The sequence below is a fragment of the Periplaneta americana genome, chromosome 2 (genome assembly GCF_040183065.1).
Source record: "Periplaneta americana isolate PAMFEO1 chromosome 2, P.americana_PAMFEO1_priV1, whole genome shotgun sequence".
In the NCBI taxonomy this organism is placed as follows: domain Eukaryota; kingdom Metazoa; phylum Arthropoda; class Insecta; order Blattodea; family Blattidae; genus Periplaneta; species Periplaneta americana.
In genome coordinates this window covers 79,013,192-79,039,603 of record NC_091118.1, presented here as the reverse complement: position 1 = coordinate 79,039,603, position 26,412 = coordinate 79,013,192, and the positions used below count along the sequence as shown (strand labels likewise).

At 33.9% G+C, this 26,412-nt stretch overlaps 1 protein-coding gene across 2 annotated transcripts in view; it reads right to left on the bottom strand.

Annotated features, from left to right (window-relative positions):
- Ak1 (Adenylate kinase 1) overlaps nucleotides 1-10,960 on the bottom strand; it is a 139,794-nt gene extending 128,834 nt beyond the window's left edge. The window contains exon 1 of one of the 2 annotated variants that reach the window (XM_069818028.1): nucleotides 10,821-10,960. The gene's annotated coding sequence lies outside the window, so the exon portion shown is untranslated. Of the gene's footprint in view, nucleotides 1-10,751 lie in introns of both variants that reach the window. The other variant, XM_069818027.1, reaches the window with a different exon arrangement.
- Nucleotides 10,961-26,412: the final 15,452 nt, after the last annotated feature.

Here is a 26,412-nt window from a genome sequence, read left to right as displayed (position 1 = left end):
TGGACAGCTGACTGAGCTATTTCTGAAAGACATGCGAAGTTCTGTCAAAATCGATTAAAGTTGATTTTCGTGCCAAGAACTAAGAGTATAAGTAAAAAAAATTTCAATTTTCTTAGGTCCTCACATAAGACCGGCTTTAAACCGATTGGACCGATTTATCCCAATCGAGCCCCGCACCTGAACACAATAATTTATTTGAATTTTTTGTGCAATTATGTATAAGAAAATGCGCAGCGGATCTGGAAGTGGCATCGACAGATGTCAAGCTACAACAGGAAACATAAGTTAATAAATGAGTACCGTACTATAAAAGTGCTTGACATTTATGGTTACATGCTTTTTAAAGAATTGTAAGCACTGAAGCAATTCTCGCAGCAGAGATTAAGAACCACTGAAAATTATTGAATTTCTTGCTTGCAATAACAGATCTACTTTGTTTCCAAATTCATTTAGGCCTATTTATAGCCTTCAGATTTTCCTGACCTCCCAGTGTTTGTGGCATAAAGGTAAGAAGTTCTTTCAAGCATAAACTGATCAAAACTCATTTGATATTATCAATGCAGCATGGACGTTTGAAAAGTTCGGTAATTATGTCAATTGAGTATGAAATTAGTAGGAGTTCAAACTTAGACAAAAACGTGAAAGTTCTTGTAGAGAAAAAAAGCAAGTACAAACAATAATATTTATTTTTATTACCCATTTATAGACAAAGAGGAAGGCAGAAAATATAAAAGATTGGACAAAGCTGGGTTTGCAGTGAAAGACTGAATGAATGTCTGGCTGAGAAGAAACTGCCTACTGAAGGATGCACTGGAAGGGGTGGTGAACTGGAGAAAAGTTCGGGGCAGTAGAAGGTATCAGATGATAGACAACGTTAAGATATATGGGTCATATGCGGAGTATAAGAGGAAGGCGGAAAATAGGGAAGATTGGAGAATGCGGATTTGCAGTGAAAGACCTGTCCTCGGCCAGAATACTGAATGAATGACTAGCTGAGAAGAAACTGCCTGCTGAAGGATGCACTGCAACGGATGGTGAAAAGGGGAAAAGTTGGGGTAGAAGAAGGTATCAGCTGATAGACGACATTAAGACTTATGCATCATATGCGGAAACTAAGAGGAAGGCGGAAAGTAGGGAAGATTGGATAATGCTGGGTTTGCAATGAAAGACCTGCCTTTGGGCAGAAAACTATGAAAGAAAAAATGATTGACCTATTTATATTAAGTGGTATTTAGAATTGGTATAAAATGTAAGGGGACCCAGTAGACTATAAATATGCTTACAATGGAAAAATTCAAGGAATTAAAGGAATATTTACTCAGACACTATTAGTTATAGCAAAGCGAATATTTTTTTCACACATAAAATGGACATATTTACACATTTTAACAGCACAATGTTCCTGTACATACCTTCATTCAATAATAGTAATTTTTTTTAATGAATAAGCAATTTTTTATATTAAGAGAAAAATTTAGTTAGCAAGATTAGAATGCTGAAAGGAACGTAAGTATGGAACGAACATATGATGGACATTCAAGATCAATAAGGAGAAATTGACTGTTTGGAGTTAAGTTAATAGCGAGAGTTGAAGAGTTATTAGTTTAACAGGCTGTCGGGATTGCATGCTAATTGTAGGTATACGAGTATGTAATAGAAAGTTATGGTTAAACTCGTATACATGTTGTGGTACGCCATAACTAATATAAATTTTGATGACAATTAAATATATATCTATATCTATATTAAGCGATTGAATTAATTACCTCCTAATTTCAATACTAAAAGGCATTTTTTTAAAAGTAACCAGTGAAAATGTATAAAACCTAGGTATGAATGAGTGCTGAAAATTTAAGCCTTCTATGTGTAACAGTTTCAGAGATATTCTTTCTTGAAGTTCTTGATCAAAATATATATTAAAAAATTGATTAATCGCCTCCTTATTTCAATACTAAATGGAATTTTTAAAACTAACCCGTGAAAATGTGTCACACTTATGTATAGATAAAAGCTAAAAATTTGAGCCTTCCTATGTACAATTTTTTTTTTACTTTTGTTATTTAACGACGCTGTATCAACAACGAGGTTATTTAGCGTCCATGTGATTAGTGATAGCGAGATGATATTTGGCGAGATGAGGCCGAGGATTCGCCAAAGATTACTCTTACGTATAATAATTTCTGAGAAATTCTTCCTTGAACTCTCTGATTTTTTTACATCGTAAGCATATAGCCTACTGGTTCCTCGTAAGTTGTTTTCTAATAATGCTGTTTTTATATTTTGAATAAAAATAAATGTAATATTTTCACTGTCATTTCACAGTCAATAAAATAGGTCATATTCTAATTATTTAAGCTATTTGAAGATAATCAAGATTTTCTTTGGTTTGTTTACATGTATGTTTACTTTCCATTAATGAACATACGCTTTCTAAATGCATATTTTAATTCATTTTTATTGTATTACAGTCCCGCGCCTTAGCGTCGTAGTATAAGACGACATGTGTAGCCTCGCGTTACGGAATGAGGGCTAATTCGAATCCACATGAAGAAGGAAATTTCTCATGAAATTTCAGTCGGTGAATGGGACCGGTGCTCACCCAGCTTCGCGATAGATTTGGGGAGTTACAATATGTAACGAAATCCGGTCATCTCTGTTGAGGCATGTAGACGTTGGTCAGCCTTGGCCAGACATGGCCTGTCACGCCACTGATTTAATTTCTTAATTTTAATAGAAATATACATAAGTCTAAGCCTATAGCAAATATTCTATTAACTATTTATATCAAGTATTATTTAGAATTAATAAAAAAAGTTTGTTTACAGATATCAATTTTGGAAACCTTGTCTGTGACCAGTAGGCCTGGTTGGTGTAGTTAGTATAGCGCTGGCCTTCTATGCCCGAGGTTGTGGGTTCGAACCCGGGTCAGGTCGATGGTATTTAAGTGTGCTTAAATGCGAGAGGCTCATGTCAGTAGATTTATTGGCATGTAAAGGAACTCCTGCGGGAGAAAATTCCGTCACACCGGCGACGCTGATATAACCTCTGCAGTTGCGAGCGTCGTTAAATAAAATATAATTTAAATTTTATTGACTGCCAGTTAAGGCCCTACACGTTTTTAGCTTAATGATTTTAAACTACTGAGTACCTACGTGCGGATTTTGTATTCATCAGGCGAAATTTAAAGAACTATGAAGGACAAATAAAATATTTCATGTGCGATAGACGACAGAGAACATCAAGGTTACAAAGATTCTTGAACATTGATGTGGAAAATCATCTTGTAAAGGTCACTGATGAAAGTTTAAGGTCACATTTTTTCGACATTTCAACTCGACTAATAACGTATTAATACACTAACATGCCCTTTCTGAGGCTGGCCATATAGGCTTACACTGTGTTACTGTAGAATTCCACTGTGCACGATAAGATTCTGAATATTTGCATTGGCTCCGTTTGTGGTTTAATATTCTCATTTCTTATTCTAAATTGGTTTTACTAATCTGATTATTTATCGACGGTAAATGACATTCCAACTACAATTTTTACCAACCGGAAATAAATTGGTTTTGATGGCGTAACTTCAATATTTATCTTGAGGTACAGAGGGAAAATACAGGCACCAATCAAGCTAGTCGTCCTTATCGATTATTAAATCTGCATGCTTTGTATGTTTTTCTAAAGCAAAAAGAGGAAGAGGAAAAGACTGAATAAAATTAAAAAGAACGAACGCAGGAAGAAGGAAGAAAATAATGGAAAAAGAAGAGAAGACAAAGAAGTAAAAGAGAGGAAGGAAAAAAAGAAAGAGTAAAAAGAAAAGAAAGGGAGATACGGTAAAAATAGATAAGTAAATAAATAAGTAAATAAATAAGAAAGTAAGTAAGTAAATAAGTAAGTAAATAAGTAAATAGGTAGGTAAGTAAGTAAGTAAATAAATAAACAAACAAATAAAGGATGTCAAACCGAATTCCGAGCTTCTCGATCCTATCTTAATATTCACTAATCTTAGAAGATATTTGCACCAATATGCCTAGGTTAAATCTCAAATTACTCCGCAGTGTATATGAAGAGAAGGCACATGTCACTGTTATAGTATCCGTCCGTCGGATGGCGACGTTAAGTCTGGCGGCCCCTTTGGTGCTATTCGACAGGAGTAGGCTATGTGCCGGCACCGGGTTTCCCCTTCTCCCTCATTTTCATTATCATCACTCATTCCATTCACTACACTTACATGGACACTTACACATACACTCACCCTAGTACACGGCATAACTCCCCACAGATAATATACATGTACAGAATGGCCCGCCGAAGTGCTGTGCAACTAGAAAATGAGTCACAGTCCTACCATCTATCCGCAATATGCGGAACCCGAATCACGTAAAGTAAAGTGGGTAGACATAACATAGATACATACATACATACATACATACATACATACATACATACATACATACATACATACATACATACATACATACATACATACATACATACATACATACATACATAGTTATATTTTGTTGGATAATTTTAAGTAGGCTTACCGTTATAGTATAGAATAATCATACTATGAAAATCGTATGATATCCGTAATTTCCTTGCATATCGACATACTCCAAATATAGGTCACAATGTAGGTTAGCACAATACAACTGAAAACTCCAAGATATGCTTCACTTTTCAACATATTGACATAGCCTACAGCCTACATTGTGACGTTTGATAACACAATACAACTGCAAACCGCAAGATATCCGCTAACTTTCAACATCAATACCTATACGTAGCTTATATTGTGGCATATATTTTAAGTTAACACAACACAATTGAAAATCTCAAGATATCATCAACTTTCGAACATCGATGTAGCTTACATTGTGTTGTATGTTTTGAGTAACACAATACAACTCAAAACCGCAAGAAATCCGCAATTTTCCAACATCGACATAGCTTAGACTACATTGTGCTGTATATTTTGGATAACACTATACGACTGAAAACCGCAAGAAATCCGCAATTTTCCAGCATCGAGATAGCATACATTGTGTTGTATATTTTCGATAGCATTATACAACTGAAAACCGCAAAAATCCGCAATTTTCCAACATAGAGATAGCTTACACTGTGTTGTAGGCTATATATTGGATAACACTATACAACTGAAAACCGCAAGATACCCGTAATGTTCAAACATAATAAATTTTGACGTATATTTTGAACCACACTGTACAGCTGTTAACTTTAAATGTTAACGAAATAATTCCCAGTGAAGCCTGGAACCAGGATGAATGTAGCTTAGATTACAAATAAAAAATTTGACGTATGTAACTAAATTCAAACAAAGCTTTATTCATTGAAAGAATCGATCTACTGACGTCAATTGCATGCTTTAATGCGTCATTTTGGGCGGTATCATAAACAAATGAATTCTAAGTTAACTTCAATAGGTTCGTGAGGAGGATTACGGCTTTTTCAAAAGAAGACTAAAACATTTCGTCCGCCTCCTTGGTCTTGAGGTAGCATGCTGGACTCCTGATCAAGATGGCCCGTGTTCGATTCCCGGTCGTGAAGTCAGGGGGATTTAATTCGGACCTCTTCACGGGGACTGATTTTCTGTATATTGTCCCAGTGTGTGTGGTGTCTCGCAGTGACCACCGGGGTACCCTCAGTACACGGGGGAGTCCTGCAGTTTGTGCAGTTCAGTAGAGTTGTGGGTCTAGGCGTAATAAGCTTCCGGCTGCGGTGTCGAAATTAGTATTAAAACACACATTTCAAATATTAAATTAGATCATGATATACGCATATTTAGGTCTCAGTTTTGACGCTGCGTGAGCAATTTTAGTTATCTAATGGTCACAAGTGTTACCTAGATTTACTTAAGAATTTTTGAACATTTCTCAAGTGTTCACTTCATGTCATCTATGATACGAACTACGAATTCGTTAAAGCCGCAATGGATAAAGGTAACTAAATCCTGAGTTTGCTTTCGAATGGTTATAATGAAGCTAGGAAGTTCAGACATTGTCTTGTACACGTAACTATAGCCTACTTCGTCCCATAATGTCTGACAAGAGATATAAACATTGCCGGCAGAGAAGGAGAGAATTGGCTATAATTGCTATTGAACCAATGACAGAGATCTTATTCCACGCTTGACTTGAAGTTGGAAGGTCTAAAGCGTTCTACCCAAGCTCAATTTCGAGATAAGCATGGAATTAGATCTCTGCCATTGGTTAAATAACAATTATACTTATCTCCTCCACTACCGGAAATGTTTACTTCTCCTCTCAGACATTATGAAACGAAGTATAAGAACAGAAGTTCAGTATGAAGAAACGCGCGCTTCCGACACGAAGGTATAGTAGTAGTAGCTACTACTATACCTATATGGTCACTGCCTAAAGACTTTATTGATATTGATATCTTGTAACCGTAATCTTGTAAACGTAATTCGAGTCAGTTATCTTCTCTCGAAGCAAATAGCCGAAAATTTGAAATGTTTCTCGGAAGGAGAATTTATTAGAGAATGTTTGATGATTGTCTCCGAGCGTCTTTGTCCGGAAAAAAAACTAAAGTATTTAAATCAATAAGTCTCTCTCGGCGAACTATCACAGGCAAAATTACGGAAATAACTCTGGACGTTGAAGATCAGCAAAAAGTAAAATTGAGAGAGTTGATATGGTACTCTTTAGCTGTCGATAAAAAGATACGAAAGACACTGCGCAATTAGACATTTTTCTACGGAGTGTGGATTCTGAACTCAACATATTTGGAGATTTTCTTGATTTTGTATATTTGAGAGGCAATACAAAGGGAAATGATATTTTCGAAGTTGTCTTTGAAGTTGTGACAAAATATGAATTATTGTGGGAAAAATTTATTTGTATAGCCACAAATGGCACCCCAGCAATGATAGGGAAATATAATGGCTTTATAGCTATATTAAGATTTCTAAAATCCATTAATGAATAATCAGATGAATTAGTTGCAATTTACTGCATAATACGTAGAGAGGCATTAGGTACTAAAGCACGATGTCTTGATAATGTCATGCAGATAATCGTAAAAACCGTAACAATGAGTATTAGTTTTATGTTTTGTAATAAAAGAGTATTATTTTTATGTTATATAATAAAATAGTATTATTATCAGTAATGAAATAGTGTTATTTTGGTTACATTTAATTAAATATATTTATGTGTAGTTGTCCAGTACCTTATTAATTTGAATAATATAATAGATGGAAATAGTTGTTATAATCCGATCGCGTTCCGAAATTGGTGACGTCTTTTGTACAAACAGAAGTCCAAAGAAGGAACTAAGCGTATCGCTGCTGTTGGAAAGTGGTGGTGGGTTAATAAAACAAAAAAGCGAGTTCCTCTCCTTTTCCCCCATGCCTGGTCTATAAATTATAGCCTAAATATTAGATATGTTTTGTTTTATGTTTCAATTTGACAAACGTTTTCGACTTCATAAAATATTATGTATTTATATACTGTACATGAAAATATTCTGCGAAATATACCAGATTATAACCAATATTGTCTTCATATTATGGTATATACGTATATAAACTTTAAGATGACTATTTCATATTCGAAACCGTCTGTCAAATTGTAACATGAAAACAAAACGGCTAATATTTAAGTTATATTTGTGCATGGTAAGTTATACACGGACCTAATAAAAGATTTTACTAGCTTAACTTAGTAACTTATCGGAAAATAAAATATGCCAATGAAGATACATTTTCCGACTTTCTTGAGGGTCTTAATGACCATTTAGATGTATTTAAAACATTCACAACACTGCTAGAATCTGTATTCTATTTTCCTGATCTGAAAATCAAAGGTCATCTATCTTGTCTGTACATAGACAATTCGTCCGCGAAATAAAATTAGGCGAAAAGCACTTTTGACTGTAACGCTCCTTATTCAGAGAAGGGCTCTTTTACATGCATTAAAATCTGAGTAAAATAATCTCTTAATAATTTACTTTCCTTCATTTAGAAATCATAACGAGGAGTTTTTTCACCCTCGACCGGTTTTAACACACAAATGTCCGATCTAATTGAAGCGTGATGACTAGCAAGCCACCGAGGACAACATAGTGAAGATCTTGTCTGACAGTTTAAATATACTGATTTAAATAAAATAAAAGGAGCGCCGTTTATCATGAATTCTCATAAACATGACATACGAAATCGATTTCAACACATAAAATCGTGTTTAAATTATTATACCCTACGAAAAAAATATATATAATAGAACCATGATTGGCTAAATTTATTTTATCTGTTTCTTATTCACATTTAACGAATGTAATGCGGAAGTGAGAATAAGTCTAAAACGTCCGTGGTAGGCCTACTTTTCTGAAAATGTTTTGTTTCATATTTTTAGCGGAAACAAGCATTTACGGGTACCTTACAAAAAAGAAACTTGTCCCTCTCACTACATGAGATACATTAAGTTACCTGGTCTCCTATTTATGCTACCAATCCAAATAAATGAATAGTTTATGAAGAAGTAATTGCTTGGGCACCAGATCACCTCAGTTGATCTTTATAGACTTGTTTCTACAACATTGTCTGAAAGTCTTTAAATTGGCTTTCAGCTAATTTTCAGTTTTTTGGAGGAACAGGAAGTAGTACAACTGAAGAGAAAAAAGTACTGCATTTTTAAGGGGTAAAGTTAATAGTGTTGATACAATAAAAGCGAAAGGAAAAACCTAACAGACTTTCTCGTGCAAAATGTAGTTTGCTAGGGAACAACATGTTCTAGAAGGCAATGTAAAAAGATATCTTACCATATCACATTAGTTAAAAGGCCAAACAAAAGGATTTGAATGGAAAATATATAATGCAATATTTTCCTTGAAACGCTTTAATCATTGACACTCGTATGTTAATTAAAAATTAGGTAGTTTTTTCTTTCTCCTGTAAAATTTCAGTTTCTTGACTCATGACCTTTTTGAAATGACCGATTCAATTTTATGAGCGTGACACTGTTAAAATAAATTGAACAGGTTCAGTGGCTTTGCAGAACCACTGGGTACGAGAACTTATCTGTTGCGAGCCCTCAACTCGCAATTTTCAAATTGTATTACATTATGAACATTGCACTATTTTCATTGTAACCTGTTAATTTATTATTTGTTATTGTTTATTTGCACCATAACTCTGAAATAACGATTTAACATAAGTACCTTAAGTGTCACTTATCCTCTGATTGAGGTTCTGGCTCATAATATGTACCTCTATTATAGAGCTGTTCATCTCACTTGACGATGTGTGTCAGAGGAGGAACAATTGTTCCTCTGCATCTGAAGTCTGATTAGTGTAACATGTAGCTAATCGGCGATGTATGCAATGGAGGGGGAAAGGAACTGGCCACCCTACGCCATTATCTCCTGGCCTAGTTGCCTCGTAAGTGGTACTTTTTGATATCACTTGTGAGGTTCAGACCTGTCTTCGGACAATTGACTAAACAAGTGTCACGTAACATTTTAGGTTACTTTGAACTTATATTGCACCATCAGTCTTCTTATAAAGACACTATATAGAGTAGGTCACTCAACTCCACCCCGTTTCGAGGTCGCAAGGTTAGAATACTACACTATTAAATCGATGGAATGTCATTGGTACCAAGGCAGTCACCACTCACTGCGACAGGCTTTTTGAAGCTATCCTATAATATGAACTAATTTTATCTTGAATAATTTGCATAATTTTATCCTATTTGACGTTGAGCTACAAGGCTATTACCGAATTATGGAATTGTGATATTTGTGATGAGAAGAAAAAATCGATTGGCAATGACGTTGACAGTTGAAGTTAGTACTCTACAGAAATCTATCTCACAGAAATTTGACTGTACTGGAAATATCACTGATAAAAAATGTACGAGAATCTCACGGAGTAGAAAATTGGGTATTACTGAAGAACACGGTACAGCCAATTACACCACATTGATGAAACAAAGATGGTGACGATGACATAATATAACAATTATAATGTATGCAAGGTATACCAAAGGCCTCAAAAAACCTTGCCTAACTTGTCACTGATTCTCGACCTTACGAAAACTCTAATCTCTCTCGCATTCGAAAATTGTTGTACTGGCACTTACTTACGTAATCTGTAGAGGTAATAAGTAATATAGGCTACTGTACTACAGAAATATGATCTAATGTTCGCCTCAAGTTTTCCAGATGCTACATATTATATATATATATATATATATATATATATATATATATATATATATATATATATTTCTGAAGCAGATGATCTACAGTATATAACACTACGAAGAGTTTCATGTTGTAAGTGTACTCACTATTGTTAAAAATGAAAACTGTCAGCAAATTAAGGACATTCATTATTCATTAGTTCTTTCAAAGATTACAAAACAAGTATAAATAACACACTTTACCCACATGGTAATTAGGTAAATCAGGAACCAAATAAAACAGAAGCAACATCACGATTATTAATTTGTCTTCATGCACTGAGCAAAAAATAACCTAAACAACTGTAAGTGTAATCGACTTCTGTCGCGTTTAAAAGTTGTTTTAACCCAAAAGCTCACATCGTGCGTTAAACTCGTTCTTCTACCGTGTGCAACAAACATTCTGAACGTTTATGATGAGTGTCAGAAGAGTTGCTCTTTAAACAAATAAATTAGTGAGGGAGGAGTGGGTCTAGGAGGGTACACATAAAGCCCTGAACCACGTGATGGCGTTGTCACCTGAAACGTGAAAGTAGACAGAACGAGAAGTAATCCGTTTAGCTTCAGTATTGAACGTGTGTCACTCACAATCAAAGCCACACGGCACAACAATGCCGGATTCCTCCTGACTGTGTAGCTCCTAGCTTCCCGCAATCGATTCGCGCCCGCGCACACCCTCCGCCGCTGCTGCTGTCTGGCCGCCAGACTGGAAACAGCCGTAGACTTCTCGACGAGCGTCTAGACCCTGACAGACATTTCGCTCCCTGCTCCCTGGATTGAGCATTAACATTGCACTTCTTCGTTCCGTTCCTTCCTTCTCCATGGGCCCTTGATAGAGCATTGTTTAGTTCCGTGAGGCGGGAAGCGAGAGTGAACGAATGGTGATGGGTTTGTGTTGTGTTATAAATATAAATAAATTGAACCTATACATATCATACAAATTGAACATCACTTTTTGGTTTTATTATCCAATTCACCCTGAGATATATTAGGGTTATAGTTGGCATCAAAATACATATTTTATAACCAATAAACAATAGTAAAGTGATAACATAAAATAGTGGTCACATTTACAATTCACATTAAAGAAGCATGCACATTAGTGAAAGAATGGATCCTGTTAAAGATTAATGAGATGTTTGAGGAATAATCAATATAAAAGGTGTACAAGAATGTCTAACCATTTCAGAGTAAATCACGATCTTAAAAAGATAATCAATAGTGGATTAAAAAAACAAAGTTTGACTTTCACTTTCAAATTAATACTTAATTCATGAACAATGAAACAGTTAAAAGTAATAAAGAGATATTACAAGCAATGATTTTCGGTTACAAGTTACATACATGATTCAGGAACAATTACAATAATTAAAATATAACACAAGTAATGACTTACAACTAACGAATACCGAAATTCTTGAAGGGCAATACAAAAGATTTAAAAACAAATGTAATCAGTACAGTAAAGGAATAGTAGAAAAAATGACTTAAGATTACAAATTAAACACATTCTTTTTAAAGCAATAGGTAACAACAAAGAGATACTAATAACCAGGGAAAGGATTTATATGTAAATACATATTTACTTATAAAGCTAATATAATTTATATTTTGCATTATCTTTATGTTTCACAATGTGTAGGGTTGAAAAATCCTACTTTTATTTTCCATATTTTTCCATATTTTAGAGTTTAGTACATATTTTCGTTAATTTCCATATATTTTCCATATTTCATATAAAACAGTCCATATTATATTAGGTTTAACAATAAAACAAAACAAAATTCCATTAACTTTTAAAAATACATTTCAACAATAGAGATTTAAACACATGTTCAGTAATCCCTTTAACATCAGAGTTATTTGAAAATTAGCAGTCCTATCAACAATGGGAAAGTAAGTTACAAAACTGTATTAATTTAATTTAAAATTTTTAACAGACTTCAGTTGTGCAGCTCAACAGTTAAATGCCAGTCAGAGTACACATAGGTTCAGTTTTGTAAATCATACTATAAAGACGGTAAATATGCCAAAAGTACGTCATTCAGTCAATTTAAAATCAAAACTAACAAGTTACATTTCAGAATTTAAAGAAGATGGTTTATCAACTGACAATAAAATATTATTTTGTAATTTGTGTCAGTGTGCAGTATCATCTACACAAAAGTTCCTGGTGCAACAACACATTACAACTAGTAAACATCAGGCCAACAAACAACTAAATTCCAAGCAGAGACAATTGTTTTTAACACAACCAACAACATCGAATGTAAGATCTGAGTTTAACATCGACCTGTGCCGTTCTCTCATCTCTGCTGATATTCCTCTCTACAAACTAATGAATAAGGTCTTCAGGGAATTCCTTGAAAAATATACTCAGCATACAATCCCGGATGAGTCAACACTTAGGAAGACGTATGCTCCATCCATCTACGATGAGACAATACAGAAGATAAGAGATGAAATTAAAGATAGTTCAATTTGGGTTTCCATTGATGAGACTCCCGACAAAGAAGGTAGACTTGTTGGTAATGTAGTTATCGGTTTGTTAAGTGAACAATATTCTGAACGAATTCTTTTACATTGTGATGTTCTAGAAAAGTGCAATAACAAAACTATAGTTAAACTGTTCAACGAAGCTATGGGTATCCTGTGGCCAAAGGGTATTATGTACGATAATGTGTTATTCTTTATTAGCGATGCTGCCCCTTATATGGTCAAAGCTGGACAAGCATTATCTGTTGTATATCCTAAATTGACTCATTTTACTTGTGTGGCGCATGCATTTCATCGTGTGGCAGAAGTGGTCAGAGACAATTTCCCTAAAGTAGATTTGTTGATTTCATCAGTGAAAAAAGTATTTCTCAAAGCTCCCAGTAGAGTTAACGTGTTGAAAGAAATGTACCCTGAAATTCCATTGCCACCAAAGCCAATTTTAACTAGATGAGGTACATGGCTAGAAGCAGTTGAATATTATGCCGAACATATAGACTCTATTAACAATGTTCTCCTTGCATTGGACTCTGAAGATGCAGTCTCAATTGATACTGCGAAAACAGTTACCTGTGACATAAGTGTGAAGAATGACTTAGCTCACATTCAGCATACATTTTCATGCATCATAAAAACGCTCAAAAGTCTCCAAAATAGGCACCTTTCACTATCTGAAAGTTTTGAAATTATAAATAGTACTGTGGAACAACTGAATCGTGGTAGAGGTAAAGTTGCAGATGCAGTAAGAGCTAAGGTGGACACTGTACTTTCAAAAAACCCTGGATATGAAGAACTACAAAAGGTTGTTGCTGTGATGAGTGGTGAATCAACAGTGAAGATTAACTTGGACTTATCCCCAGCAGACATTGTGAAATTGAATTATGTACCAGTTACTTCTTGTGACGTCGAACGCTCTTTTAGTCAGTATAAATCTATCCTCAGAGACAATAGAAGAAGATTCACTTTTCAGCACTTGAAAGAAATGTTTGTAACCTATTGTTATGGTAACAGACAATAAAAATTGTGTTTTGTTGAAACTACATTGGAAGATAAGGTACGTCCATTATATTTTTTGTTTAGTTTGATTAAAATGTACCAATATTTAACGTACATAGTCATTTTTTTATAATTTTAAGTCCATATTTAATTCCATATTTTGGTAAAAATCCATATTTAATTCCATATTTTGGTAAAAATAACTACATATATATTTACATATTTCATATATTTTTAGTCCATATAAATCCGTTCCCTGCTAATAACAATATACTGACTGTAGTTACAGATTAAGCACATTATTTTAAAAAACAAACACGCAAAGGATTAATAGCTATTTTCAGGCATCATTCAAAGGGACCATGACTGTAATTCACATCTTCTTGACGTTATTTCGTATATTATTTTGTGTTTCAATCTATTTCAATTTGTTATTTTTCACTGTAACAACAAAATATGTTTCATAAAGCCTCAAGGCATTTCTCTATACTTATTGTATCACGGTACTCTTTGTCACTGGCAACCTGTGCTGGTTATAGGAAGAAATATATATAAATAAAAATAAAATAGTTATTAAACATTATTTTAAAAGCAATAAATAGCTGTATTAAGAGATGACTTGAAACTTACGAATTAAATGCATTATTTACCAATAGCAATTGGCAATAAGGAGGTATTACAAGAAATGGCTCAAAATTGGAAATTAAATACATAATTAAAATAAATAAAAACCAATAATACAATAAAAATACTTAGACTACTTCAATGAGGCGGAAATTCGAAGTGAAGAGGTGATAAGTTTATGTTGTGTTTTATAATTTATTATTAAATTGAACATTATAAATGCAGCATTATTTATTTACTTCAGGGAAGTCGAAGTGAACAGCTGACGGGTTTGTATTTGTTCTAGGCGGGAGATTAAAGTGAACAGTTGATGGGTTTGCGTTGTTTCATGTACGGCTATTATTATTATTATTATTATTATTATTATTATTATTATTAATATTAATATACAGTCACAGTATGGACTTGTGTCGTACTATAAATCAAAGTTTGAAGAACTCCCTAAGCATAGGTTGTACTAACTTACCGGAATCTAAAAGTATTCCAGTGTGTTAAATGCGATAAATCATGCACACAACATAGAAATTTAAGACGACATGTAAAATTGTGTCACAAAACGGTAGGCTACACAGAATTCCTGCCTTAAAAGAAGATCCTGTCAGTTGTTTTCAATTCAGTGCTACTAGCTTAGCTAAAATGTTTCAGTGCGTTTTATGCGATAAAGTGTACACACAACATAGAAATTTAAAACGACATGTGAAACTTTGTCACAAAAGCGTAGATAGAATCCCTTCCTTAAAAGAAGATCCTATCGAGTGGTTTCAGTGCTCTGTTTGCCCCGGGAAATATGGAAATAAAAGGCTTTTGATAAGACATAATCAGCCATGGAAATGTCGTTGAAAAACGTAAATCATCTGCCAGTTGTAACAGAAAAAAAAACGATTGTCTATTACAGTGTGGTTTTAATTCTAGTGATAAGAGCCACTTAATTACACATTTTGAATCTAGCCATGATATTGAAATGAAGTCAGAATGTCTTAAGTTTCCCACTTATGAATATTTTGTTTCGTGGAAAAATAAAATAGAACATGATACTAAATCAAAATATATTGTTAGTCGTTCCACAGCGATATTAAAGAGCAAAACTCGTTACTATTTTTCCTGTCATCGTTCTGGGCACTTTGTTTCAGAAAGTAAGAATCTGAGAAGCCTAAAAACGCAAGGCAGCAACAAAATCAGTGGATTCTGTCCAGCAGGTATTAAAATTGTAAAAGATAATCATTCAGGACAGTGTGAAGTTCATTATCTCAAAACATATGTAGGGCATACACATGACTTGGGTCACATTTCCTTAAGTACAGAAGAGAGAAATGCCCTTGCAATGAAAATCGCAGCCAAAGTGCCATTCGATGCTATTTTGGACGAACTCCGCGAAAATATTTGCAGCTCTCTGGAACGAGTACAACTTGTGACAAGAAAAGATCTTCAGAACATTGAAGCTGCTTTCTCTTTGACATCCGGTGAAAGAAGACATAGGGATGATGGAACAAGTGTCCATACTTGGGTTCAGGAAATGGAGAACCAAGACCATTCTTGTGTGGTATTTTATAAGCAGCAAGGAGTTCCATGTTCCGACGAAAAATTTCCATTCATAAAAGATGAGGACTTCGTGCTAATTGTAATGAATGAAGGACAACGTGAAATGCTAAAAAAATATGGAAGTAATGTGGTTTGTATTGATGGCACTCATGGCCTGAATAATTATGATTTTGAGTTAGTCACTCTGTTAGTTGTTGATGATCTGCATCAAGGTTTCGCGTGTGCTTTTATGTTCAGGAATAGGACTGATGAACAATTAATAACTCTTTACATGGATAAAATAAAGGCTAAATTAGACAATATGCCGGTAAAGCCTAATGTCTTCATGGGTGACATGGCTGAATCATTTTACAATGGATGGAGAAGAGTAATGGGGGGAACCTGGAAAACGACTCTTTTGCACTTGGCACATAATTAGAGCTTGGCGGAAAAACCTGACAGAGAAAATTAGTGATTCAGAAAAGAGAGAAGAAGTATACAAAGAAGTCACAACTTTACTACAAGAAACTGACGTCAATGCGTTCAATAAAATGCTTGTAACATTTGTAGAAAAAACTATTACTGATGTCGACACCAAAGCTTTTGGAAAATATTTTGTACAGCATTATATTCCTATTATAGGTTCTTGGGCATTCTGTCACAGATTGTGGGCACAAATTAACACAAACATGCACTTAGAATCTGTACACAAAACTCTAAAGTATTTCTATTTGTCTGGCAAGAAAGTTAAGCGTCTTGATAAAGGAATACATGCAATGATGTGTTTCATTAGAGACAAGATAGTCGACCGCATCATCACCTTAGACAAAGGAAAAGTCATCTCAAAACTAAAGGATCTTCGAGTAAGACATAAAAGAAGCTTGGAAATTTCACCAGAGAATGTGTTCGAAGAAGCAGATGGTTGGCTAGATAGCGAAAAAAAAGATAGCGCAGATTTTTACGTAATTCGTAAAACTGGAATAAAGTGTAAAAGTTGCCATCTTAAATGCTCTGAATGTAACACATGTATCCACATATTCAATTGCACCTGCAGTGATAACAGTATAAGATGGAACATGTGCAAACACATTCATCTCATACAGTATGTAGATACAATTCTACGAAGGAAGTGCCTACGTCATCTGACCAGAACAACCAGCACTAGTACAAGTAGGCCTATTGCTCCCGACTTTATTATAGATGAGAGTAGTAATATGAAACGCAATGAGACAGAAGTACTAGTTGCAGCTTTAAATAATGTCACTGCTTCTAAGAGTGCTATTTTGTCTCTAGAAGCTAGAAAAAGTAAAACTTTAAACATTTTTTCAGGAAGTGATATCCTCTGCATGTTCTTTCGATGAAATGGACGCGATAGATGAACTAGTTTCAAAAATAAAAGCCACTATTTCAGCAGTACGTTAAAAAATTGGAATATTTTCTTCTGTATCAAGAAATGTACCAGGAATAAGAACGTCGAACCACAGAGAAGACTGTTTTCCACGACGAAATCAACTTCAAAATTATCTAAAAGCTTTCGACGAATGGACGCCGAACAAAAGAAAAAGATTTCATTGTCACTGATAATTAAGGAGGACAAACAGGATGACGTTTAAATGATGTGTATAAAATAATTATTCTTTTCATTTTAGTTATAGGCCTATAGTTTTGCTTTTTATATTATGGCGTTTGTAAATAATAGTCTTTCCTCAATTTTAATTAAAGTAACTACAATACATTTTTAAGTGTGTAACTGTGGCACAATCTTAAAATTTTATGTTGTAACTGTATTAAAAACCAAGAACTAAACCTTTTCCAACGCACGATGATTGTGAAAAAATTGTCAAATCATACTGTGACGTGCAGTATATTAAGTATTTAGTGCAACGTAAAGAAAATCAGGGGAAAATACATTAAAAGTTAACAACTTGTGTGCAAGAGAAATAGTGTAAATAGTGTAGCCCTAGAGTTTAATTAAATAACTGTGAGAACAATAAAATTAATGAAAACTATAAGTCTTAAAAATGTTTAGTGTAGCCCTACAGTTTAAATTAAATAACTGTCACAATTAGTGAAAACTACGAGTGTTAAAATTGTTCTGTACATAAACAGTAGGCCTGATTCTACTCCCTGGTGTCCATATGAAAATGTCCGGAGACATATTTCGGTAAGCTTTTTTTTTTTTTTATGCATGCCTAAATATAACTTATTTCATTAAGTAAGTTTATTAACTCTCTGTCGAGGAAACGTATTGCACCGACACAGCGGGTTAGGCATGGGGTGAGGGGTGTAGGAGGAGCAGATGGCTGAGCGCATGCGCTTTGGGCGGATTGGAGCGAAATGTCTGTCAGGGTCTAGACGTTCGTGACTTCACGTCTCGATAGACGAGTCTCTCCACCCACAACAGTTGCGTAATCTGTAGGAGATATGCGGAACGTGTCGTGTTTTTCTAATGGCGGCATTTTTAAATGTCTATGGGATTAACGAACTTGCGCAGGGCAAAGGATAAGAAATTTATTATCTACAGAAGATCATTTTACCTCTGATTGAGTTTCTGGCTGGTATGTACGAGTACATCTATTACCAGCACAGAAAAACATCAGGCAATACATCTTACTGTGTTTATTAAATGAAGTGGCTTCCTCCTTTGTGAAAAATGGACATTTCACATGTGTTGGAAAGCGGTGTAAATCTCCACAAATAAAAATGATACTTCAACATTCTGCAAACAATGCTTTTAAGAAGCGTGCATTTAGTTTCATGAATAATATACGGAATGATGAGAGGAATCTTTTAAGTATGGAAGCAGTAAATGCTGAACTTTTTATTAGTGAGAACCTTAAATGTATTTGTGTAGAATTTTATCGCTTTATAGTATAAGAAAGAGAAGTTATTAAAGTTGTGGCATCTAGCTCCAAATACAAATTTAAAAAGTGTGTTTGGAACACTCAAGCAAGATTGTTGTTTCTCAAATTTCTTATTGCTCATATCAGATACGACTAGTATGTGTAGAATTCATCAAAAAGAAACTGTTTCTTCAAAAGATTCTTTATATTTATAAAATTATATATAAATTTTATAAATATAAAGAATCTTATATATAAATATATATATATATATATATATATATATATATATATATATATATATATATATATATAAGAAATTTGAGAAACAACAATCTTGCTTCAGTGATCCAAATACACTTTTTAAATTTGTATTTCGAGCTAGATGCTACAACTTCAATAACTTCTCTTTTTTCTACTATAAAGCGACAAAATACTACATAAATACATTTAATACCTAATAAAAAGTTCAGCTTTTACTGGTTCCATAGACGATTCCTCTCATCATTCCATATATTGCGAAGGAATATGGGTTTGTTTGCGTAAATCGTCCAGTTGTAAAAATCGTCTTTCTCGAGCTAAAAACACGATTCTTGTATAAACGTTAATAAAATATATAAATTAAAACCGAACGTGCTAATTCTTTCAGAAAGTGTTTAATATGCGTGATGGAACAGTATTTTGTCACTTGTTTCGATTTTCTCCTCGAACCAAAATTTTTCTAAAAATTTAGTTATTTGCGAGATTTTAAGCTATATAAACTTGAATAAAAACTACAAATAGGATTTTTCTAATTTCTTAAAAAAATATTAAATTCGTGTGTACGCACCGACTTATATAAAAAGTTTCACGTTCGCATGCGGAGGAAATGGGTTTGTTTGTGTAAATCGTCCAATTGTAAAAATCGTCGTTTCTCGAGCTAAAATCACGGTTCTTGTATAAACGTTAATAAAATCTATAACTTCAAATCGATTGTGCTAATTCTTTCAGAAAGTGTTTAATATGCGTGATGGAACAGTATTCTGTCACTTGTTTCGATTTTCTCCCCGAACCAAAATTTTTCTAAAAATTTAGTTTTTGCGAGATTTTAAGCTGTATAAACATGAATAAAAACTACATTCGTGAGTACGCACCAATTTATATCAAAAGATTCACGTCCGCATGCGGAGGAACAATGGTTTGTTTGTGTAAATCGTCCAATTGGGAAAATACTCGTTTCTCGAGCTAAAAGACGATTTTTGTATAAACCGTAATAAAATGTATAAAAATGTAACCCATTGTGCTAATTCTATCAGAAAGGGTTTAATATGCGTGATGGAACAGTATTCTATCACTCGTTTCGACTTTCCGCTCAAATAAAAAATTTTCTAAAAATTTAGTTTTTTGCAATATTTTAAGCTCTGTATACATGAATAAAAACTACAAAACCAGTCGGATATTTCTAATTTCTTTAAAAAATATTAAATTCGTGTGTTCGCACAAATTAGAATCAATGTTCGCATGCGGAGGAATATGGGTTTGTTTGTGTAAATCGTCCAATTGGGAAAATCGTCGTTCCTCGAGCTAAAAAGACGAATTTTGTATGAACCGTAATAAAATCTATAAAATCCAACCGATTGTGCTAATTCTTTCAGAAAGTGTTTAATATGCGTGATGGAACAGTATTCTATCACTCGTTTCGATGTTCCGCTCAAACCAAAATTTTTCTAAAAATTAGGTTTTTGCGAGATATTAAGCTATATAAACAGGAATAAAACAACAAAACCCGTCGGATTTTTCTAATTTCTTGAAAAATATTAAATTCATGTGTTCGGACCAATTTGTATCAATGTTCGCAAGAAGAGGAATATGGGTTTGTTTGTGTAAATCGTCGAATTGGAAAAATCGTCGTTTCTCGAGCAAAAGACAAGATTTTTGTATAAACGTTAATAAAATCTGTAAGCTAAAACCGATTGTGCTATTCTTTCAGAAAGTGTTTAATATGCGTGATGGAACAGTATTATGTCACTCGTTTCGATTTACCGCTCAAACCAAAATTTTTCTATGAATTAAGATTTTGCGAGATTTTAAACTATATAAACTTGAATAAAAAATATAAGTCACGTCGGATTTTTCTAATTTCTTAGAAAAGTGTTAAGTTCCTGTGTACGCAACGATTGATATCAAAAGATTAACTTCGCATACTGAGGAATATAGGTTTGCGTATGTATATCGTCCAATTTGGAAAATGTTCAATTCTCGAGCTAAAAACACGATTTTTGTTTAAATGTTAATAGAGCTGAGAGGTCCTGGGTTCGATTCCCGGTGCCGGTACGAATTTTTCTCGTATTAAATAGTTAGTAGTCGTTTAATATTCAATGAGGTGCGCGAGGCCTCATAATGAATATATGATATATATAAACATGAAGAAAAACTACAAATCCCTTTGCATTACTCTAATTTCTTAAAAAAAAAATGTTAAATTCGTGTGTACGCACCAATTTCTTTCAAAAGATTCATGTTCGCATGCGGAGGAATATAGGTTTGTTTGTGTAAATCGTCCAATTGAGAGAATCGTCGTTTCTCCAGCTAAAAAAAAAAAAAAAGATTTTTGTATAAACGTTCATAAAGTCTATCAATTCCAACCCAATGTGCTAATTCTTTCAGAAAGTGTTTAATATATGTGATGCAACACTCGTATCACTGGTATCGAATTTCCGCTCAAACCAAAACTGTTCTAAAAATTTAGTTTATGCGAGATTTTAAGCTATATAAACATCAATAAAAACTACAAATCCCTTCGGATTTTTCTAATTTCTTTAAAAAATCTTAAATTCCTGTACTCATTAATTTATATCAAAAGTTTCACGTCCGCATGCGGAGGAATATGGGTTTGTTTGTGTAAATCGTCCAATTGGGAAAATCGTCGTTTGTCCAGTAAAAAACCAGATTTTTGTATAAACGTTAATGAAATCTGTGAACTCCAACCGATTGTGGTAATTCTTTCAGAGGGTGTTTAATATCTGTGATGGATCAGTATTCTATCACTCGTTTCGTTTTTCCGCTCAAACCAAAATTTTTCTAAGAATTTAGTTTTTGCGAGATTTTAAGCTATTGTAGACATGAATAAAAACTACAAATCACTTCGGATTTTTCTAATTTCTTAAAAGAATGTTAAATTCTTGTGTACGCACCAATTTGTTTCAAAAGATTCATGTTCGCATGCGGAGGAATATAGGTTTATTTGGGTAAATGGTCCAATTGAGAAAATCGTCGTTTCTCCAGCTAAAAACAAGAATTTTGTATAAACGTTAATAAAGTCTATCAATTCCAAGCGATTGTCCTAATTCCTTCAGGAAGTATTGATGCAACACTCGTATCACACGTTTCGATTTTCCGCTGAATCCAAAATGTTTCTAAAAATTTAGAGTTTGCGAGATTTTAAACTATATAAACAATAATAAAAGCTACAAAACCAGTTGGATATTTCTAATTTCATGAAAAAATATTAAATTCGTATGTTCCCACCAACTAGTATCAATGTTCACATGCGGAGGAATATGTGCTTCTTTGTATAAATCGTCCAATTGAGAAAATCGTCGTTTCTCGAGCTAAAAACAAGATTTTTGTATTGACGTTAATAAAGTCTATCAATTCCAACCGATTCTCCTAATTCCTTCAGAAAGTGTTTAATATATGTGATGCAACACTCGTATCACTCGTATCGAATTTCCGCTCAAACCAAAATTTTTTGATAAATCTAGTTTTTGCGGGATTTTAAGCTATAGGCTATAAACATGAATAAGAACTACAAATCCGGTCGGATTTTTCTAATTCCGTAAAAAATTTTAAATTCATGAGTATGCACCAATTTACATCAAAAGATTTTCTCATGCGGAGGAATATTAGTTTGTTTTTTGTAAATCATCCAATTGGGAAAATCGTCGTTTATCGAGCTAAAAAGACGATTTTTGTATAAATTGCAATAAAATCTACAAAATCCAACCGATTGTGTTATTTCTTTCAGAAAGTGTTTAATATGCGTGATGGAATAGTTTCTATCACTCATTTCGATTTTCCGCTCAAACCAAATTTTTTTTTAAATATAGACCTTGCGAGGTTTTAAGATGTATAAACATGAATAAAAACTACAAAACCAGTCGGATATTTCTAATTTCATTTAAAAATATTAAATTCGTATGTTCCCACCAGCTAGAATCAATGTTCGCATGTGGAGGGATGTGGGTTTGTTTGTGTAAATCGTCCAATTGGGAAAATCGTCGTTTTTCTCGAGCTAAAAACACGATTTTTGTGCAAACGTTAAAAAATACCTATAAATTCCAACCGACTGTGTTAATTCTTTCAGAAAGTGTTTAATATGCGTGATGGAATAGTATTCTGTCACTCGTTGTTTTTTTTTCAGCTCAAACCACAATTCTTCTAAAAACTTAGTTTTTGCGAGAATTTAAGCTTTATAATTATGATTAAAAAACTACAAATCCAGTCGGATTTTTCTAATTTCTTTAAAAAGTGTTAAATTGTGTGTACGCACCGATTTATATCAAGAGATTAACGTTCGCATTCTCAGGAATATGGGCTTATTTGTGTAAATCGTCCAATTGGGAAAATCGTCGTTTCTCGAGCTAAAAACACGATTTTTGTATAAACGTCAATAAAATCTGTAAATTCCTACCGATTGTTCTAATTCTTTCAGAAAGTGTTTAATATGCGTGATGGAACAGTATTGTATCACTTGTGTGGATTTTCCGCTCGAACCAAGACTTTTCTAAAAATGTAGTTTTTGCGAGATTTTGTGCAATATAGACGTGAATAAAAGCTACTAATCCCGTCGCGTTTTTCTAATTTCTTAAAAAATGTTAATTTCATGTGTACGCACATTCGTGTGTACATTCAAATTCAACATTTCCTAAAGAAATTAGGAAAATACGATATGATTTATAATATTCATTCATGTTTATCGAACTTAAAACCTAGCAAAAATTACATTTTTGATTTCATTTTATTTTAGTGGGAAATGGAAAATAGTGGTAGAGTAATGTTTACAAACGCATATTATACAGTTTCTGAAAGAATTAGCAAAATCGGTTTGAATTAAAGAATTATGGATTACATGTTATAGAAAAATCTTGTTTTTAGCCCAACATATGACGATTTTCCTACTTCGACGATATACGCCAACAAACCCTTATTTTTCCGCATGCCACCATGAGTCTTTTAATAGAAATTGGTGCATACACTCAAATTTAAACCTTTTTTAAGAAATTATAAAAATCCGATCTGACTTGTAATTTTTTTCATGTGATTTTTTTTAAATCTCTTGTAATTGTTATTCATGTGTATTCAAGAATGAGATCCCGTCGGTCTAATGCTTTTCAGTCTTGCGGTACATCCAGTCATAAAGGATCTGAAGAGTGTACTCAACCTCTTTTATTTGGATGATGGAACTTTAGGTGGAGATCCTACTGTTGTCCTTGCTGACATTCAGAATTTAATTGATCTTTGTTCTAACATTAGATTGGAAATCAACTCCAATAAATGCGAACTTGATTTCTGCTCCGAAAGGAATGAGGCTGTAGTATCTACTTTTCAATCAGTTGCACCAGGTATTAAGATCATTTCCAAGTCTGATCTCACCATCCTTGGGTCCCATGTATTCTTAGAAGGAGTCGAAACTATTGCTGAATAGAAATTATTGGCTTTGAAAACGCTATTTGATCGTCTATTGCCTTTTAATCCCCATATATCATATTTTCTTCTTAAAAACTGTTTAGTAATTCCTAAACTGACCTATTTCATGAGGACAACTTCATTGTAGCTATTTCCATTATTCATCCAACAATCAGACGATATGATGCGAAAATGTTTGGAAACTATTCTCAATACTACACTTGAGGACAGGAGTTGGACACAAGCTTGCCTTCCTATCAGATTTGGAGGTCTCGGTATTAGAAGATTCGGTAACATCTGTACACCGTCATTCTTGGTTTCTGCATATGAAGTTTTCGATATCATCAAATCTATTTTTCCTTCATTCAGTGATGAGATCGAAATCTGCTATTTGCCGGAGGCTTTGGATAGGTGGAATGATATATCCAGGAACTCTACTCTGCCAGCTCATCCAGGCGTCCAGAATTGTTGGGATGATGGTAATTATTAGGCACATCCTAGAGTCTCTTGTAACATCTTGTACATCAGAAACAGACTAAGCTCGAATTTTGGTTCTACAAGAAAAAGAAACGGGTTCCTGGCTACAAGCTCTACCTTCCCCAAATATTGGAACACTGATGGACAACAAGTATTTTAAGACTGCAGTCGCTCTACGTCTTGGATGCAAAATATGCCTACCACATAAATGTGTATGTGGGGAAGTTGTCGACACTTTCGGTCATCATGCTCTGAGCTATGTCAAGAGTAAGGGACGTTTTTTTAGACATTCTACAACTAACAACATAATCAAGAGAGCATTAACAACTTCTGGTATCCTTGCTATTTTAAAACATACTGGGATTAGTCGCACCAATGGAAAGCGTCCTGATGGATTAACCTTGGTCCCTTGGAGCAGAGGAAAATCGCTAATGTGGGATACGACATGCGTGGATACCTTAGCTCCATCCCACTTGCCATCATCTTCTAAAATCGCAAGCTCTGCAGCAGAATGTGCCGTACGCAGTAAACGTAGTAAATACGTACATCCAGTAGACAATTACATCATCGTCTTTGCTGTCGAAACACTAGGCTTCTGGTGTAAAGAAGCAAAAGACCTAGTTTCCGAAATTGGCAGAAGTTTGGTGACTGTTACTCGAGACCGTCACTGCACCAATTACCTACCACAACCAATAGAAACAGCCTTTCCAGACGCCAATTCTCTGGATGAGATTTTCTTCATTTGAATGTCTCAAAGCAAGACAAGGGTGAAATACGAAGCCCTTAAAATGCAGATAACACTCGACTCACAGCAAGAATCGAACTTTTACTCAACAGATGGCAGCATATTGCAGTTCACTTAATTAGTGCAAATTTAACGTACTAAGAAAAGAAAACGGTCATTGTCTGGTGATCGAGTTAATTAACTAACATAAAGATAATTATTATGGATTTTTTTTTTAGTTTCCTACAGGCCTAAATGGATATTTTTTACTTCAGATACACTTTTATATCATACATATTTAGAGAGTGTATAAAATTAGAGTACATCATATTGTGGACCAAATAAAGTTGCAATATTCATTAAAATCTCGCAAAAACTAAATTTTTAGAAACATTTTATTAGAGTGGAATATCGAAACCAGTGAGAGAATAATGTATAAAAATGCATATTAAACATTTTCTGAAAGAATTAGCACAATCGGTTGGAATTTACAGATTTTTTTAACGTTTATACAGAAATCAAGTTTATAGTCCGAGATACGATGATTTTTCCACTTGGAAGATTTACACTATCAAACCCATATCTCCCTGCATGCGACCATGAACCTTTTGATAGAAATTGGTGCATACATACGAATTTAACACTTTTTAAGAAATTAGAAGCATCCGATGGGATTTGTAATCTTTATTCAGGTGTATAATAAGGCTTAAAATCTCGCAAAAACTAATTTTTTAGAAATATTTTGTTTGAGTGGAAAATCGAAACGAGTGTGAGAATAATGTATAAAAACGCATATTAAACACTTTCAGAAAGAATTAGCACAATCGGATGTAATTTA